We start from the raw sequence: 14,222 nt of genomic DNA on the forward strand, positions 1-14,222 counted from the left end.
TTGAATTGTCAGTGGGACCACAGTCTACAGCAAACCAAGGCCACCACATCAAATGTAAACAGGGTGACTGGCTGCTGAAATAGAGACTGACATAGGACCCAGGGTCTCTTATATCATACACCAATGTCCAGAATACAACTGAAAATCTCCTATTATGCTGAGAGCCTAAAAAGCATAACTGAATGAGAAAAAAGCCCAATCACCTAATGCCAAGACCAAGATGAATCAGATGTTGAAATTATCTGAGAATTTTAAAGCAGACAACGTGAAAATGTTTCAATGATCAATTAAACATCCTCTTGAAAAAAAGGTAGAAAATATCAGCAAAGAAATAGAAATTAAGAAAAAAGAACCACATGGAAATTATGTAAACAAAAATACTACATCGAAACAAAAATAAGCTTGTAAAATGGGCTCAATAGTAGAGTGGAGAGTGGAGATGACACAGAATGAAACCAATGAACAGGAAGGTGGGTGAATAAATAGAGTTTACCAAACTGAAAAAACACAAGAAAGATGGAAAAAGGACAGTTTCAGAGACCTTTGCATAATAACCAGAGATCTAATGTTTGTACAGAGTCCCAGAAAAAGAAGAGAAAGAGAATCAAGCTGAAAGCATATTTTAAAAATTACTGAAAACTAAAATTTGTTAAAATGCATGAGTATGCAGATTCAGGTGGCTGAGAAAAAAGCAAATGGGAGGAGCCCAAACATGTCCATGCCAAAAAAATATCACCATGAAATTCTGTAAACTGAAGGCAAAGGAAACATCTTACAGGCAGCCAGAAAAATTTTGCTTTACCCATAGGAGGACACCAATCTGAATAACAGTTGATTTCTGAGTTGAAATCAGGGAGTCAGAGTAAAGTAGCACAACACTTTTGAAATACTAAAAGAAAATAATTGTCATCTGTGAATTCATTTTATTTAAACTTTTTTTATTTTTAGTTGTGCAGAATCATCGTTGCTGTATGTGGGTTTTATCTAGTTGAGGTAAGCAGGTTAGCGATGTTGAGCATCTTTTCCTGTGCTTTTTGGCCATCTGTATATCTTCTGTGGAGAAATGTCTGTTTAGATCTTCTACCATTTTTGATTGGGTTATTAGGTTTTTTTTTTTTTTATATTGAGCTACATGAGTGTTTGTCTATTTTAGAGGTTAATTCCTTGTTGATTGCTTCATTTGCAAATATTTTCTCCCATTCTGAGGGTTGTCTTTCCATTTTGCTTATGGTTTCCTTTGCTGTGCGAAAGCTTTTAGGTTTAATTAGATCCTATTTGTTTATTTTTGTTTTTATTTTCATTACTCCAGGAGGTGGGTCAAAAAAGATATTTATATAAAAGAGTGTCTGCCTACATTTTCCTCTAAGAATTTTATAGTGTTCAGGCTTACGTTTAGATCATTAATCCTATTTGAGTTTATTTTTGTGTATGTTGTTAGGGAGTGTTCTAATTTCATTCCTTTACACGTGGCTGTCTAGCTTTCCCAGCACCATTATTGAAGAGACTCTCTTTTCTCCACTGTGTATTCTTGCTGCCCTTGTCATAGATTAAGTGACCATAGGTACATAGTTTATCTCTGGGCTTTCTATTCTGTTCCATTGATCTATATTTCTGTTTTTGTGCCAGGACTATGCTGTTTTGGTTACTGGAGCCTTGGTAGTATAGTTTGAAGTTAGGGTGCCTGTTCTATTTTTCTATTCTATTTTTCTTTCTTAAGATTGTTTTGGCTATTCAGGGTCTTTTGTCTTTCTATACAGATTGTAAAATTTTTAGTTCTAATTCAGTGAAAAATGCCATCCGTAATTTGAAGGGGATCACACTGAATCTGTACATTGCTTTGGGTAGTATAGTTATTTTCACAATATTGATCTTCCAATCCAAGAATATGATATCTCTTTCCATATGTGTGTGTCCATTTCTTTCATCAGGATCTTACAGTTTTCTGAGTACAGTTCTTTTGCTTCCTTGGTAGGTTTATTCCTAGGTATTTTATTCTTTTTGATGTGATGGTAAATGGGATTGTTTCCTTAATTTCCCCTGATCTTTCACTGTTAGTGTATAAGAATGCAAGAGATTTCCATGTATTAACTTTGTATCTTACTAATTTACCAAATTCATTGATGAACTCTAGTAGTTTTCTGGTAGTATCTTTTTTAGAATTTGCTATGTATAGTATCATGTCATCTGTAATAGTTTTACTCCTTTCCCAATTTGTATTACTTTTATTTCTTTTTCTTCTCTGATTGCCATGGCTAGGACTTCCAAGCCTATCTTGAATAATAGTGGCAAGAATGAACATCTTTGTCTTATTCCTGATCTTAGAGGAAAATTTTTCAGTTCTTCACCATTGAGAATGATGTTTGCTATGGGTCTTATATATGGCCTTTAGTATGTTGAGGTAGGTTCCCTCTACATGCACTTTTTGGAGCATTTTCATCATAAATGGGTGTCGAATTTTGTCAAAGCTTTTTCTGCATCTATTGAGATGATTATATGGTTTTTATTCTTCAATTTGCTCATGAAAGAAATCAAGGAAGGCCTAACTAAATGGAAAGACATACCATGTTCATGAACCAAAAGATCCAACCTAGTAAATAGGTCATCAACTTCCCCCAAACTGATCTATAGGTAGAATGCAATTCCTATCACTATTCCAGCAAGATTTTTGTATATATAGACAATATTATTTTAAAATTTATATTGAAAGACACAGGTCTTAGAATAAACCATTCTTGACAAATCACAATAAAGAGGTTGGATTCACTTTATCCAATGCTTGAAAGTGAAAGTCACTCAGTCATGTCCTAACCCTTTTCAACCCAGGCTGGAATACTGGAATGGGTAGATGTTCTCTTCTCCAGGGGATCTTCCCAACTCAGGGACTGAACCCAGGTCTCCTGCATTTCAGGTGGATTCTTTACCAGCTGAGCCACCAGAGAAGCCCAAGAATACTGGAGTCGGTAGTCTATCCCTTTTCCAGCGGATCTTCCCAACCTAGAAATTGAACTGGGGTCTTCTGCGTTGCAGGTAGGTTCTTTACCAGCTGAGCTACCAGGGAAGTCCAACATGTGAAGGTAGAGGTATTGGGGATTGAATCCAGGGCCTCATGCATACTAAGCATGTGCTCTACTACTGAGTGATACCCCCAATCAGTGCTTAGTCTCACTATATAACTATGGCAGTCAAGACAGTTTGGTATTGCTGGAGGGAGGGACACTTAGATCACTGGGTCAGAATGTAGGATTCCAAAATAGATCAACACAAATATAATTAATTGATTTCTGACAAAGATGCAAAAACCAGGTCAATGAAAGAAGGATAGATGTTTCCAGAAACTATTTTGGTATATTGGAACATCTGTAGGCAAAAAGAATGAACTTCAGTGTAAACTTTGCACCTTATACAAACAGAACAAAAACTGAAAATGGATCATGGGGTTAACAGCAAACATTAAGTTATAATATTTCTATAAAAGTAGAGAAAAGATCTTCAGGATTCAGGTCTATGCAGAATTCTTAGACACTAAAATCATGATCCATAGAAGTGAAAAATGACATACATGACCTAATCAAAATTTAAAACTTTTGCCCCATGGAAACTCTAATGAACAAACTAAACTAAAGAGGGAAGAAAACATTTGCAAATCACATATTCAATGAAGGATTGGTTTCTAAAATATGTAAAGAGCCTTCTAAACTTAATAATAAAAGTCAAATAATACAATTAGAAAATTAGCAAAAGACGTGAAGAAACATTTCACTGAAGAGAATACACAAATGGCAATCGAAAAGTATTCAGCATCATTAGCTGTCAAGAACACGAAAATTAAAACAATAGGATATCAGTACATATCTATTATAATGGTTGAAATTAAAAAAACAATAGTGATATACCAAATACTGGTGAGGAGAATAGATCATTCCTCTATTGCTGATAGTAAATGCTTAAAGATACAGCCACCCTGGAAAATAGCTAGGCACTTTCTTAGAAAACAAAACATGCAAATACTAAATTACCCAGCAAATACTCATTTGGGCATTTATTCCAGAGCAGTAGACACTCAAGTTCACACAAAAACCCTATGTATAAATGCTTATAGCTCTGTTCTTAACAGTCCAAACCCACAGCTATTGCTATGAGCCACCTGATAGAACAGGTAATACCCATGAACTCAAAGGTAGAAATGAGGCTGAGACTTAGGCATGAGTCAAGCATTATGCTGAGAGGAAATGAAAAATGAAGCTAGAAGACCAAGAGAGAAGGTTCTGTGTATCAGGAATAGGAACAGCAGGGACAGGAGCAGGGCAACCAGGCAGCAAAAGCAAGGTTGCGCAGATTTCCACGAATGCATAGCTGTCAGGACTCCAGGCTGGTACTGCTCCAACAATGGGATCAGCTGGACACCTGAGAGGTCCTTCAGCCTCTCCCTCGGGGAGAGCCCACACAGTCCCTGTGCTGAGGACAGCCCCAGCTTTCTTTCTGTAGTCACATTGCAGTGGTGAGCTCACCTCTTTGGGGGCTCCAGAGGGCAGCATCGCATTCTTGCCTTCCGTGACCTGGCAGTTGGTGGGCTGCTCTTATCTCTGGGTCTTTGCTGTTTCTTTTTTCCTAGCACAACTTTATCCTGGATCTTTTATTATTCATCCTGCTGTGTTTCTCAATCTGCAAAAGAGACAGGCAGAAACTGTTACAAGGGTTTTATAAAAAGAAATGTGTCCTTGAAAATCCAGGCTGGGTTAACCTTGAAAAAGTCAGGTATTTATGAAATGGAGCATATGGAAGTTTCCTTCACACAGAAGGAAACCAATCATTTGAGTGTTGCTGAGACTAGAACAGAACACAGCAACAGAGGCTCGAGGTGGGGCTTAGTGCATCGTAAGGAAGGGTTTCCTTTACCAGAACTCATGATAACAGGGCACCAAGGGGGTCTTGCCAACTCATTTCTCTGGATCTCTTTTATAAGGCAGACTTATCTACTGCCTCTGAGACTGTGCCAAAGTAGGGTGACCACCACAATGATTTCTCAAGGATTCCTTGTGTTTTCTTAACATCTAATTAGCATTTTTTATGTACTTTCCTGGGGTTCAGTCCAGAAAGCCAAACAAATCATTTGCTAACGACCTTGTTGAGGTTCCCCTGTGAAAATGAGTGTAAATATCTTGTTAATCTTTCAGCCAGGAGTTCCTATCAGTTCAGCTTGAGCTCAGCCAAGAATTTCAGCTTTCTGGATGTGCACAGACAGAGCACAGGAACCTTTAAATAGTCCTCTAGGGGCACAGAGGGACAACCTTACGTGGTCTCTGAGTATATTTTAAAACTCTTATTTCTTTTGCGAATTGCTTTCATGGAAGATGAGCCCCTTGACATATTTTTTGGTAAAGGACACTGGGCCTTTCCTCAGGACAAGTTGTGGCCACAAGCACAGAGGACAAGGAAGCCGGCAGGCTCCTCCTAACCTCTTCTTAGACCAAGCTTGGGCTCCGGTTTCTCACAGTCCAGTCCCTTTAGTGTGACTGTCAAACTTTCTGCCCGCAGTTTCTAACCATTTCTCACCTCGTCTCTCCCCGCCCCTCTCTTTTTTAAAGTTATTTATTTATTTATTTTGTTTCTGGTTGTGTTTGGTCTTCTTTCCTGCATGCAGGCTTTCTCTGACTGTGGTGAGCGGCGGCTCCCCTTTGTTGAGGTGTGCAGGCTTCTAATTGTGGTGCCTTCTCTTGTTTTGGAGCACAGGCTCTGAGCGCACAGGCTTCAGTAGTTGCAGCACGCAGGCTTAGCTGCCCTGTGGCGTCTGGAATCTTCCCAGTCCAGGAAATAAACCCATGGCCCCTGCCTTGGCAGGTGAATTCTTATCCACTGTGCCACCAAAGAAGTCCTATTTCTCACCTAATCTCTTAAAGCTAAGTTCATATTGTTAAAAGAAATGCTCCCATATTAAGGAAAGAGGCTGTCGTCTTGGCTTACTCTTGGGTTGCCTTGAATTTTATACTAACTAGAACAGCCTGTTTGTGGCCTATCAAACATACATTGTACATCTGCTTTAATTATTAGAGAAGAGGAAGGTATTGATCAGAAAGAATGTTCATGTTAAAAGTAAAAACTGAAGACTCCCTTCCTGCAGTGCCAATAGTGGTCCTCCTTTGATGATAAGACTTCCTTCTGAGGTGCCAAGGCCATATTGACCCACTGTGTACATAATGATCTGTGTTTCTGAAACCTCGAAGAGATGTACCCTTGACTTATGTGATGTTTTTTTGATCTGACAAGACAGAAAACTGCTGAAAATAATGCTTCTCCAGAGCAGTTCCTCAGAGTTGCCTGGGAAGGTGTCTCCTGGGCTGTCATCCTGAGTTTGGGTCAAATAAAACTCTTTTCTATTCCTGTTATAGATTGTTTATTGATTAATTTTGTCAACTTTACTGGGTGCTTCTTGAGGATCCTGGATGCTGAGCTCCTTGCTCTGAAAGGGACTGGCTCCTGTGGAAAATGGAAATCCACACAGCTTTGCTGAGACCCAGCTCCTCCCAGGTTAGTTCATGACAGAAGAACCAGCTCTCTTCCAGAGTCACTGTAAGAATTACTTAGTAAACATTTACTTTATTACAATGTAAGCATTGTGAGCATTTGAGCATACAGTAGTAAAAACACAGGTGTGCCCCTCCCCTTCTGTAAGCTGAATAGTCCAGTGAGGCCCTCTGTGCTTCTGACTGTGCTGTCCGTCAACTGACTTCCCCAGGCTTGACACTCTGGTCAGTCCAAAGTATGATCAGAGCTCGTGTGTGTGTATGTTTCCTCACATTTTTGCTTCTACGTGGGGACCTAATATCTCACCTGTCTGAATATGTATTATGAAGTGGATTTCAGTCTGATTTTCCTGATTCTGAGGGGGACTTGAGTGTTCTTCTCATTATTATGCTCAAATCTTGCCCAAACATTTAGTCCTTCCCTCTGCTTTGCCTTCCTCTTTGTCATCCAAGTGGGCAAGAATTTGTCAGCTGTGGAGGCCCTGCACTAAGCACCAGGGAGGCAAGTGAAAAGTTCACCTGCTCCTGCAATGGCTGAAGTCTTTTTCTGTTTTATCAGCCAAAGCATTTGGTGTCCCCAACCACTCAACTGCTATACCATTCTTCCCTGCCCCAAATGGGCTGAAAATTTGCTAGATGGAAGCATACATTTTGCAGCAAGGGATGGTGCAGAATTTTCTTTCTGATTATAAGCATTTCAAGAACTCTTTTCTGTTATAGGATTTAATTCAGTTACTAAATATCATTGAACACAGGACAAGGGTTGGGAGCATTTTCCTCTCTCTGCCTCAGAAACATTAAGTTCGATCATCATCCCAGTGTAGGGTAAATTCATGTTCCATTGTGTTCGAGGTCCTTGCCTTTTCATATGAATTCAAAATCTTCTCTCTCTTTTTCTATGTCTTCCTTAGTCTAAACCTTCATCTCTTTGACTCCTGAATTCCATCTCATGCCGGTCCCTGGATTTAGGATTGCACTGATATCTGGTGTCTTTGAGCCAATTTAGCATCTTTCCTAGAAGGCAGCATGGAGTCATAAGGATGGCAGGTCACACACTGAGTGCTGCTAGGCATGTTCTGTATCATCTCATTTATCCCTCAAGGATACCAAGGATACTGCAATTGTCAGCTTTCCTTTGCAAGTGAGGAAACAAGCTTGGGAGCCTCCCGTGACACCTAGGTGGCAAGTGAGAGGTGAAATCTCGGGTCCAAACTCATTAGCGGGATCAGGAGAACACAACTCCAGGAGCTGCACCTGACTGCATTCTGTTGCCTTGCTCCTGATAAGGGATGAGGACTGTGTGGGTGTTTGTGTCTCAGGCCCCTGTATCCTGGTGCAGCTGGACAAACAAGCTGTAGCAGATGATGCCTCATTGCATCTCTTAGATGCTAGGATGCCCTCCTTGGTCATCCTATATGAATATATGACTTGGTTTATTTCTCATAGGAATTGGAGGGAAATAGAGCTAAGTGCTCCTTCTCCCTGCCCCTGTTGATGAACTTCTCAGAGCCAAGGACACCCTTGCACTTTTGCCTGCTGCCAGGGCCTGGCGGGGAGCCCATGGACCTGGGAAACTTGCCATGTTTATTTCTCATATGCTCCTAGGCGAACTTCAGTATCTGCCTCTGCCTCCCAGGGGTTTCTGGGAAGCAGAAAGCTGGGCGGTCTGGTCAAGGGAGCACTGGCCCCCAGGTCAGAGGGTCCAGGCTTTGGGACATGGGCCTCATCACTAATGATCCACGTAGCACCCTTCCCCGAACACAGGCTGGCTGCCTCTTATTTTCTCAGGGAAATGAGGGTTTGATATCCTCCATCCTGTCCTACGTTTTGTTCCAAATAGGTCTTTTTTTGTATGGTGGTATATTATTCCAATGGCTTGCTTTTTGTGATTATTTATAAAAATAATTGATAAAATGCCTGATACCTAAATGCCCAAAACATGTCGATTCATCAAATATGTACAGCTGAATGATTGCGCCATTACATTTTATAGGGAAATTCTACCAGTTGTCTTGTTGGGTTTTCACACAGCCAAGTGAAATAAGTGACACTGCCCCTCCTTGACAGCAGAAGGTTTGCTACACAGGAACATGGGCACATGACCCAGCATGACAGACCCGAGACACCCGTAGAGCCATGGGCCCCAGCATCTGTGGCAGGGTCCCCAGCTGCTATTGGTCTGAACTGGAGTTCAATGGAAGTGGTGCTGAAAGACTTGAAAGTACAGACATGTTACTGTGATTGTTCCCTGACTTATTTCTAAGGAGCATCAGTTATCTTGACCCCAGTAGGAGAACAGGTGTACAAACATATATACGTTTGTATGTGTGTACGTATGCATGCATGCATTGATATGGCAGTGTTGTGTGTGTATACTTGTATGTGTATGAGTGTTTGTATGCAGGCTTGTGCTTACTGTGCATTATTTGTGTGTATGCATGCATGTAAATTTGGCTTCCTGGGTGGTGCTAGAGGGAAAGAACCTGCCTGCTAATGCAGAAGACATAAGAGACTTGGATTTGATCCCTGGGTCAGGAAGATCCCTGGAGGAGGGCATGGCAATCCACTCCAATATTCTCATCTGGAGAATCTCATGGATAGAGGAGTCTGGCAGGCTACAGTCCATAGGATCGCAAAGAGCTGGACACAACTGAAATGACTTAGCACCCAGACATGTATGTATGTATGTATGTATGTATGTTTGTATGTGTGTGTCTATGCATGCATGTTTGTGTGTGTGTATCTGTGTATATGCTTGTGTATGTATTTGTGTGCACATTTTCTTGTGTATGTATCTATGTGTGTGTATGTGTGTGCTTAGTTGCTCAGTTGTGTCTGACTCTTTGTGACCCCAGGGACTGTAGCCCACCAGGCTCCTCTGTCCATGGGGATGCTCCAGGCAAGAGTACTGGAATGGGTTGCCACACCCTCCTCCAGGGGACCTTCCCAACCCAAGGATTGAACCCAGGGCCCCTGCTTCGCAGGCAGCTTCTTTGCCGTCTGAGCCACCAGGGAAGCCAGTGTGTGTGTATGTATGAATATAAAATTTTGAAAGAATAGGAGTATCCACTTCATGTTTCTGAGTTCTCTATGTTATTATTTTTTGTACCAGTGCAGGTCCTCTTCTACAAGCATTCCAGGCAGGTACACAGTGGTTGGTGGCCCCTGGACGGATCTTTGTCTTATTCAGAGCACTGTAAATTTTCTAACTCTGGAATATTCTCAATTTTCCCACCACTACTCATAATAGAGTCTACTCCTTTGGTTCCTTCTTCTCTGTCTGGTGAAAGGCTAGTCCCTGTGCCTGCCAGACCTCCACCCCCTCTCTCATGTAAAGTTTGAAACCTCCAATGCATGACCCTTGGCCTTCACCCCTGTATAGCAGAGAAAGGGGCTCAAGACTGACTGCCTGGCTGTGTGTTTTCTCATTCTCATGAGTAGCCCTGAGGCAAGGCACTGGGGGCCAGGTACTTACAAACCCCGGAGCCTGGGTCACACAAGCCAGAACCCTACACCTATCTTCAGCGAGCTATTTGGGAAGAAAAAGAGCTTCTCATTCTAGTGGCAACAGTGCCACAAATTGGATAATCTCTGAAAACAGTTGCTCCCCACAACTTTTCTGCACTTGGGGGTCCTGTTAATGACTGTGCAAACTAGTTTTAGGCTGTATGCCTGTGTGCTAAGTCGCTTCAGTCATATCCGCTCTTTGTGACCCTATGGACTGTAGTCTGCCAGAGTCCTCTGTCCTAGGGATTCTCCAGGCAAGAATACTAGAGTGGGTTGCCAAGCCCTCCTTCAGGGGATCTTCCCAACCCAGGGATCAAACCTGCATCTCTCATGTCTCCTGCACTGGTAGGTGGGTTCTTCAGGCCACCAGGATACGATCATCCTACAGCAGAAACGTAAGACTTGCTCAGGGAAACAACAAGTGCAAGTCATTTCAGTTATCATACTTGGCCTCTTACTTGGCTACATTTTAAATATCTTGTGAATTTTGGTATTTATTTGGGTTCAGGCTGGGGAACATCACCTTGGGCTATTCCCCACCAGGGCCTGGTCGTCTTTTCCTGGGGTGGATTTGGAACTTCTGTTTCCTGGAGTTGCACTCTTGCTGCCCCAGGCCCTTCAGGTGCACTGCTGGCCAGCTCTTGGAAGGAACCTCCCTCTTTTCCCTCTTCAGAGCTGGTCACAGTGAGGTGACTGAGGTCCCCGTTTGTGCATCGGGACTGCTGTTCTTTTAAAAAGAAGTTTTATTACTTTACTTTTGGCTGCGTTGGGTCTTTGCTGTTGCACAGGCTTTTCTCTAGTTGCAGCGGGTGGGGTCTACTCTCTAGCCGCAGTGAGGGGGCTTCTCATGGTGGTGCCTTCTCTTGTTATGGAGCACAGGCCCTAGGATGTGGGTTTCAGTAGCTGTGGCTCGTGGGCTCTAGAGCACAGGTTCAGCAGGGGTGGTGCAGTCTTAGCTGCTCCACGGCCCATGGGATCTTCCTGAACTAGGGACTGGATCCACGTCTCCTGCATTGCCAGGTGGCTTCTTTACCACTGAGCCACCAGGGAAGCCTGGGACTGCTGTTTTTTTTTTTTTTTTTTTAAATTTTCTAAGAATTTATTTAATAAATATGAAGGAAATTAGCTTGACTTTTATTTTTTAAATGAACAAAAACATAAAGACCCAAAGTAAAAGTGGCAGAAACAAGCTGATGCGGTGGTTCCACGGTGCCTTTAGGAAGCAAGTCGCCATCATCCTCAGCCCGTGGCTTCCATTCTAAGGCCATCTCATGATCTAACATGGCTGCTAGAGCTCCAACCATCACATCAGCTGTATTCTGGGCCAATTAAGAAGGAAGGGGAAGGGAAGCACCTTCATACCGTCGTCATTATAAAGAGAAGTCTCTGAAGTTTCCCACAGCGTTTCTGTTTAAATATTTTTCTTTTTTTGCTGTTTTTAATGAGCTGGATATGACTCACCAAGCAACCTTTCAATCTCACCTTAGAGAACACATATTGTCAGATTAGGGAAGTAAGAGGGCAGGGTTTTCTGGAGCTCTTAGGGGTACCATTTAGCTGAGGCTGTGTGGGAATATTAGGAAGACTGGTGTATGAAGAGTGAAAGAACACATGGGTCATCTGCCTGTAGGTCACTAACAGAGACCAATTCCAGGTGCTGAGACCTGGTGTGGCTCCAACCCCACCTGACTCAGACCTGCACCTCTCGGCCCTCCCGGTGCACTCATTCACAAATTTCTATCGGTTCTTTCCTCCACATTTTGAATGGGGGATTTGTTTCTATGGCCACAATGCTCTTTTAGTTAAAGCTCACCCTGTGGCACTGTTCTTTCAGGTCACCTGCCATCTTTCCCCGGGGGTTTCCCCTCGCCCACTCCCAAGGCAAGGTTGTGAATCCCCCACAACTCATGGGTGTCCTCCCTGTCCATCTCATACTCCTCCCAAGGTTCCGTGTGGCTGACATGACAGTCTCTCCCCTCCACCAGGTATGCTGGTCTCTCAGCCACCCATCTTCACCTCCAGCTACCAAATCTACCCCCTGGCCCCCTGCTTGCCAGGCACTGCTCTCCACGAACTCTTCTGCAGGTGACTGCCTTTCTTGTCACATTCTTCAGTCCCACTGGAATCTTAACTCTTTTGAGGCATATTCTCTGGTCCTCCTCACTTGCAGAGACCATGACATTTATGGGAACTGTGAACCCCCTTTTTTGTGGGGTGCAGTCATGCCAGCATCCTCCTCTCAATACTGTGATCTCCTTGAGTGAAAGAGTAAAAGCCCCGCATACCTTAGTGTGGGGGCTTCCCTGGTGGCTCAGTAGTAAAGAATCTGCCTGCCAGTGCAGAAGACACATGTTCGAACCCCACATCAGGAAGATCCCCTGGAGAAGGAAATGGCAACCCACTCTAGTATTCTTGTTTGGGAAATCCCATGGACAGATGAGCCTGGTGGGTTGTAGTCCACGGGGTTTAGAGTCAGACGCATCTTGGTGACTAAACAGCTACAGCACACTTAGTGACCTTAATGCTTAAAAATGGCTTACATATAACAGTTTGAAGTCTTTCTTGATTGTTTATCTTCTCTGTGGTATACTTCAAACCCTATTGAATGTATACTATTATTTTCAATATAAAAACATTCTCATCTGAACATTGTGGTAATTGCATTTGGGAGAATTCAGGGAAATAAAGTATAAATACACTGGTGGGAATATTAATCAAACCAAATTAAAAACAATGAAATAAACAATTAAGTGATGTTTATTATGATATATCTCAAATCCTTCCAAAGTAGCCATACTCTTTGATCCAGAAATATGTCCTAGAGAGAAACAATGAATAAGCATTTGTGCAAAAGATGTTATTCCTGCAATCTTTATACAAATATCAACTGGGAAACAATCTCAAATTCCAGCCACAGAAAAAGTGACATTTGAGTTATGATCTGGAAACCTATGAAATATACTTTTTTATTGCATTTATTATTGCAGTTATTAAAATGATAGTCATAAAAAGCATTGTAAAATACAAAATATTCTTTTTGCTAGAGTATTAAGCTTAAAAGCAGATTCACAATAGTATGATCAGTATATCTATTTATCTCCAGATATCATTTATGTTTGTGTCTCTGCATGTATACACACATCATGTTGACAACAGATATATATATAATATAATATATATATACACAACTCCAATTATATATTGTAAGTTAGGTATATATGTGTATATATATCTAGTATATATCTATATCTATGTCAATTCACTCATTTACATGGACATATACATATATATCTGATCTGTTTGTCTATTTGTTGTTTATCTACCTGTCTGTCTATATGGCTGGATTTAAAAAACTTAAAAATTTAAAAGTGGTTCTGTTTTAGAAAAAGGCTTATAGGAGAATGGTTTTCGCTTTTACAGTTTTTGTCTCCAAACTGTGCCCTTATGAACATGTATTGTTTTCTTTTAATGAAAACAATATATCTTTTTTCAAGAGTATTTTACCCACCATTTCACATCTATGACCATCAAGACTTTCTAAAAGTTGGACTGCAATTTAAATAAAAATAGCAATAGCCAAGACAATGGACATTTTCCCCCCTCTGGCAGTCACACAATGAGAATGCATTTGACACACAGCCCAGAACATTCCGAGTGAGCTAACAGCAGGAAACACACTCAAGCTGAGATCATTCTAACTTACTAGATGACAATTTGTTCCAAATTTCAAAAGTTAACCCAGCAAGTAGGATTTGGCCACAAGGATAGAGTATTAAAAAATCATTTCAACCTAACTCATCCAGCAAAGAACATTTCTCACCATTGTTTGCATCAGGCCCAAATGTCTGTGTTATGTGTTTGCATCTTTACAGAGACAGTTTTCACAACAAACAAACCCAATAACTCACTGACCTGGTGCTCAGTGTACTCTAGGTGCCCTGCTGAGTATTTTTATGCAGTATTCCTCCTTATAATTACACTCCTACAACATGGGTGGATTTCTTGTTTTTGTTTTCCTTTATGATGCAGAGATGTATAGTAACTTAGCAGAGGGTTGTGGTGACAAATGAGGCTTTCCTGGTGGCTCCGATGGTAGAGAATCTGCCTGCTATGCTGGAGATTTGGTGACAAATGAAGAAATTCTGCAGGTCAAGTGCCCAACTCGATGCCTGGAGTGTACTGGTACACATAACA

At 41.6% G+C, this 14,222-nt stretch overlaps 1 long non-coding RNA gene across 1 annotated transcript in view; it reads left to right on the forward strand.

Annotated features, from left to right (window-relative positions):
* Positions 1-14,222, forward strand: part of LOC132659698 (uncharacterized) — a 103,273-nt gene that overhangs the window by 12,769 nt on the left and 76,282 nt on the right. Inside the window, exon 2 of the long non-coding RNA XR_009600425.1 lies at positions 2,909-3,027. This is a non-coding gene — a long non-coding RNA (uncharacterized LOC132659698). The remainder of the gene's footprint in view (positions 1-2,908; positions 3,028-14,222) is intronic.

This window comes from Ovis aries, chromosome 4, assembly GCF_016772045.2.
Source record: "Ovis aries strain OAR_USU_Benz2616 breed Rambouillet chromosome 4, ARS-UI_Ramb_v3.0, whole genome shotgun sequence".
NCBI classification, from domain to species: Eukaryota; Metazoa; Chordata; class Mammalia; order Artiodactyla; family Bovidae; genus Ovis; species Ovis aries.